We start from the raw sequence: 6000 nt of genomic DNA, 5'->3' as shown, positions 1-6000 counted from the left end.
CTTCTCCTTCTGGGACACCAATGATTCTTCTATTTGTGCGCTTTGTTTTGTCCATCATTTACCTGGGATCCAATTCAAACTTTTCCACCATTTTTGCCATTTGCTGTTTTGAGTGTTTGAAATCAGTTGTTCTGTTCTCTAGTTTGCTAATTTTTTCCTCTGCCTCTTCAAATCTGCTGTTATGTGTCTCTAGTATGTTATTTATTTGTCTACAGAATCTTTAGTCTCTGTGATATCTGCTGTTTTTCTATTTTTTCAAATTCCTCTTTATGGTCTTCTAGTGTCTTCTTGATCTCCTTTATGTCATTTGCTATCCCACTTATTTTATTAAGTAGAGTTGTATGAACATCTTTGATTAGTTGTTCCAACATCTGTGTCTCCTCTGGTGCTTTAATTTGGTCATTAGGCTGGGCTTTATCTGTTTGCTTTGTAATATGCTTAGTGATCTTCTGTTGTTTTTGCTGCATGTAAATCTCTTGATTGGTTTACTTAGGAAGTTGATTTCCTTCAGTAATCTAAAGCCTTGTGTTTGCAGGATGAATGTGTAGCAGGATGCAGGGCGCGGGGTGGGGCACAATTGTGTGGTGATGCATTGCAACAAGTATAGGCACTGGTTAGGGATGCTGTGCTGCTGCCTGTGAATGTGGGTGCCCAGCAGCAGGGAAGGATGTGGCTGTGTGGGTGCACTGGTCTGGGGGGCAGGCCCCTGTTGTGTACTGGTCTACGGTGCGAGGCCCTTTGTGCGCGTGTGCAGAGCTATGGCAGTGGATTGGCATTAGGCATGCATGGGTTGGGGGTGGGTGTGACCTGGCTATGCAGGTCTGCACTTTCCCAGAGCTGGGGGGCATGACCATGGGCCATGTTCATACGTGGGTCTAGGAGTGCCATAAACTGATATACCCATGTACAGAGCTCGGGGGTGGGGGGGGCGCTATGTGACTGTATGGGTTGTGGGCGGGTGTAGCCTGGGTATGGAGGTAAGTGCCTGCAGCCTTTATGTGCTGGTGACAGACTTTAGGGAGCAGGGAGTGGGAGGTTAGTGCTCGGTAGGGGTACAGGAGAGGTGGGTTGGGCTGCACTCGAGGTGGGGGTGTGGGGCAGGTACATGTGTGAGGTGTTGGCAGGGCAGGGGGGTCACTTGAAGTGCAGGGAGTCGGGGCAGATGAGGGGTTCAGGTCCGTGGGGTGGGTTGCAGGTCACGAGGCTGCACTGATGAGGATAGTGCATTCAAGGAATGCAGCTTGGCTTACTTCCTAGTCCCTGCCTCCCCATCTGTACACTCCTGAGGGCTCCAGGCTTCTGTGCATTAGGTTGTTTGCACTAGCTGGACCCACTCCAGTTCTCTGCTTCTCACTTCCTCAGCTTTTGCAGCCAGGGCTGCCCTTTGTGATGCAGAAGGCCCTCCCAGGTCACTTACACTCTGGAGTCGCCTTCTCAGTCACCCTCCCGTCCCTTCTCTAACTGTTCCTTGGAGCAGGGCTGAACTTGATTTATCCTAAGCCACCGTCTTCCCAGAACTTCTAGTGTATTTTAATTTCTTCTATAATGCCTTTCATTTCCATAAGATCTGTTATTTTTCTTTGTATGCTTTCAAATTCTTCTTTATATCCACCCAGTATCTTCTTAATATCTTTGGTCTCTTTAGGTGTTTCTTTGAATTGATTAAGGAGATTTGTTTGAACATCTTTGATTAGTTCCAAATTCTGTGTCTCCTCTGACTTTTTAATTTCTTCCATCAACTGGGTCATATCTGCCTGCGTTTGAGTATGCCTTAGGATTTTTTCCTGATATCTGGTCATCTGATAATCTTGATGGGTTTATTCTGAAAGTTGGTTTCTCTCTTGTCTAGGATTTTGTTGTCCATTGGGTTTGTATTAAGGCTCTTCTTTGACTGTTGGATTAGCAGTATTTCCCAGCCAAAACAGGGCCAGGTTTCTGTGCAGGGGGCGTGGACCCCGTCAAAAGGGCCCTGGGAGAGGTCTGGAAAGATTCCAAAAAGTCCTCCTCCCCTTCACTTTCCATTCTGCCCAGCAGATGGCACTCGTCAGCTACCTCCTCCCCTCAGGGAAAGCAGGCTGGTGTGGCTTTTTGCCAGATTCCCCTTCTGATTTGGTCGAAACAGTGGCATAGGAGGGGCTGAAACTTCAGGGATTCCTTATTCTTGCTTCACCAGCCAATATCTGGCTTGGTGTTGGGCTGTGGTCCCTTCTGTACTTGGGGTGGAGGACTCTCACAGCTGCCCCAGTCTACAGCTGTCCCCCAGGCCCCTGCCCACCACTTCAGGGTGGGAAATGGGCACCAGGAACCATGGACAAAATGACTCACAGTGTCTGACTATGGCTGCTCAGTCTTCCTCCCACACTTCCCTGGGTATTGCACTGACCTTGCCTGGTCTCTGGATTCCTGATCTTTTTGTTGTTGTTGTTGTTTTGGTTTTGGTTTTTTTTTTGGTGCCGAAACCCGGGATCGAAGATTCCTGATCTTTTTGTTCTTTGACTCAGCAGTCCTTCTCCAGTCTCTACCTTCCTCCAGAGTTCTAAGCATGTGAGATATGTCCTTTTATTTGCTGAATCTCTAGGGAGATTTTTTTCAGGGGACATCTTATGTTGCTACATTGATGACATCACTCTGAACCCCATTTTTAATATCTCCATGATAGCCTATCTGTGCCTGTGTAACTTACCTAACCACTTCTCTACCATTAACTAGTTGGGTCAATTTCAGATTGAGCTTAGATAAACAATACTGCAAGTGTTTGAAGCCTTTAATATATTTGACATATTACTTGAGGCTCAATTCCCAGAAATGCAAATATGGACCTTTTTTTTTTTCCTGACCATTTTAAAAGTATGTGATATATCCTGCCAAACTGTTTTCCACTCCCAGCTGTTGTGTGTCTCTTGGCCTTGCCAGCCCTGAGTATTGTATGATTGGTCAAGCGTGGTTGTGGGGACAAGGATTTCACAGGGCTCCTGAATGACCAGCATGTCAGGACTCAGAGGTCACTTGTTAGATAGGATGGCCCCAGTTACCCCTGCCCTGGGAATTTTCCCCAAGGAAAACAAAATTAACAAAATGAAAAGGTTGGGTGTAGGAAGATATTTACTGCAACGTTTTTATGTATATAAAATGGCGAAAGCTTGGAAACAACCAAAAGCTTCAAAATAAGGGCATGATTAATTAAGTGATGCTACCTTCAACAAATATTCAGACAACTTTTTAAAAATCTAAACAAATCAATTCCCTGAGTCTGTGTCATGCTTGGAGGCAGCAGTCAAGCCCTGCCGACTGGAGGGTGCTCAGAGGCTTCCCGGGGCCTTAGGATGGTTCTCTGTGACCACTTACATTGTCGGTGGCATCCAGGTCGCTGTGGGCATCAATGAGAAGCTGGACCAGGATGGGGAAGTTGAGCTTCACGGCGAGGTGTATGGGAAAAGCACCCTGCTGGGAAGAGAAGCAGAGAGATCAGCCAATGGGTCTCCTCCAGGATGGCTAAGCTGTAGGTCAGTACTCGGTGGTGGGAGGGGGAGCATATGGTGCATCTGTGTTTGTCCTTCTCTCTTATCAGTCAACATTGGAGGCCTGAGGAATTTACAGCCCCAAAGCCTGAATCCCTGGAACCCAAAGCTAACCCTCCAGGCGGGCAGGAGTCTAAAGACCCAACACCAGGGACTTGCTGTGTGACCTTAGACAAGTCTTTTCTCTTCTCTGATTCTCTTCATCTGGCAAGTGATGTTGATATGGTTCCTTCTAGCAATGGCATCTTATGTTTCTCCAATACCTCAATTAATCCACATATCAACCTAGGGAGCATATAGGGATGGTATTCTTATTAATATCCCCACCTTATAAATGGAAATGTTGGGGATAAAAAAGACTGAAGTGACTTGGCCAAGGACACACGGCTCCTTGGACTGTGTCTTATTAGACTTTCTACCCTAGTACCTAAGTCGGTGCCTAATAACCATTGGTGTGTGAAGTGAGAGAATGAGAAAGCAACCAGGACCAGAGATCTCACACTAAGTCTAAATCTCTTCCATGCCTCCTCTCAAAGCTGTAGACTGGCATACTAATGGTCCCCTGTGGGTCCCTGACTGTACATGACAATGTAGAGATAGTGCCACAGCCTCCCCCCTCTCTAGGCAATATGGTGGCACACATGCTGTGCCAGGTACATAGCCAATAAAATCAGTGGCATAGAGCTGTATTTATTATGGAAAAAACACCTTCACAAATTGATTGTAAAAATGTTTACAAAAAAGCTATTATAATTACACACACATATACCAAGAATACCCTCTATTGTCACCAACAGCTTAGGTCAGAGAAAAAGATATCTGCAGCGCCTCATGGAAACTTTGAACAACGAGCAAGAACAAGCAGAAACATCTTTCACAAAACTCCAGAAAACAAGACTACAGTAAAGGGCCAGCACTGAATTAAAAATAAAATAAAATAAAAGGCTACTTAAAAGCAGTAGGATAAAAAAAAAGTGGTAGGATCTTGTGGCATCCTTGTTGGCTCCTCCCCCAGCCCTCACTGGCTTGCCTTGGAGCCAACAATGCTGGCAGTGTGTGTCCCTGGTCTTGGTTCCAGAGGAGGCCGAGTAACCTGCATACAAATGCTGGAAGAACGCATGTCTGGCCCAGTCTGTCTGGTTGCCCGAGGGACTCGCCCTGTGTGTAGAAAGTGGCTCACAGAGTGCTCCCACAGAATGTCATGGGAGAGCAGTTAAGTCATGCTGCCTGGAGCAAGGTATTGCTGTCTGTATAAATATATAGCACACAGGATCACGAGGAAACTGTTTCCTAAGGAAGAGTGGGCATTCGCAACCATGTAAATGGAGGAATTCCTAAGACCACATGTGCGTGCCCCAGAAAAGATGCATGGACAGAAAGCATCAGGAAGGGCCCTAAGTTTTGTCTGGGAATTATTTTTGAAAATCACTACATGAATAAGCTCCGAAGGGGATCCCTCCCATGGGTCAGTCTGCAAGGTCTGGGAAAGGGGTTTTATTTTTTTCCTTGTTTCCTGACATTCAAAGAAAGCTCTGTGATATCACTAGGTAGATACAAGCTTAAGGAATGGATGCCTCATTTGTCCTTCAAGGCAACTAGTAAAGAACAAGGAACTGAATGGAACAACTGTGAGGGGGACATCAGTATACTGGGGCACACACATTGCACACCAGTCTGGAATGGGTGGAACCACTGAGAGCCCACACAGAACCATAAGTTTCCCAAGCCATGGAGGCCAGTGCCCCTCCCCCATAGACACAGCAGGCTGGTCCCAGAGAGGAAAATAAACAGTCCCCACCAGAAGCAAAGAAGTAGCTCAACCAAGCTCCAATTCTGAAATTAATTAACAAATTTGGATTGCTGAAAACAGGCCCAAAGCACAGATAAATGTGGAGTAAGAACTAAAGGAACCTTGGAACTTTTGCCCCAAGCAGTGAGGGGGCAGAGCTGATGGGAAAACAAAATAAAACAACAGTGGCTTTTTGGGTTGAACAGCACAAAATACTGGAAAAGGGCTGAGTCAGTCTCTCTCTCTCTCTCCCTCTCTCCCTCTCTCCCTCCCTCCCTCCCTCCCTCCCACCTTGCAATGTTCACAGTTATTTGTTCTCCCTTATGCAAAAACGTTTTTTATTGGTACATTTACTCATCATCATTAAATAAGGATGTTCCTGAGGCATATCATCTCAGTCTTCATTCTCTATCTTTCCTTCTCGTGTCATATGTGCTCTGAGCTCTTCTCCCTCAATCATACTCACATTCAGCTTCACTCAGTATACTCATATTATTGTGTTATAATCAGGTAGTATTGCACTATCCATTTCTGAATTGTTACAGTCAGTCCTGTTTCACAATTTGTATTCCTTCAGCACCAAATCCCAATCTCTACCATATTTCTATCTCCTGATAACCTATGTTCTTAACTTCTACTCTCAAATTTCAGTCACTATTGTTAGTTCATATTAGTGAGACCATACAGTATTTA

This window comes from Tamandua tetradactyla, chromosome 14 (assembly GCF_023851605.1).
Source record: "Tamandua tetradactyla isolate mTamTet1 chromosome 14, mTamTet1.pri, whole genome shotgun sequence".
NCBI lineage: Eukaryota > Metazoa > Chordata > Mammalia > Pilosa > Myrmecophagidae > Tamandua > Tamandua tetradactyla.
The sequence above is the reverse complement of the archived record's forward strand: the minus strand, read 5'-3'. Positions refer to the sequence as shown.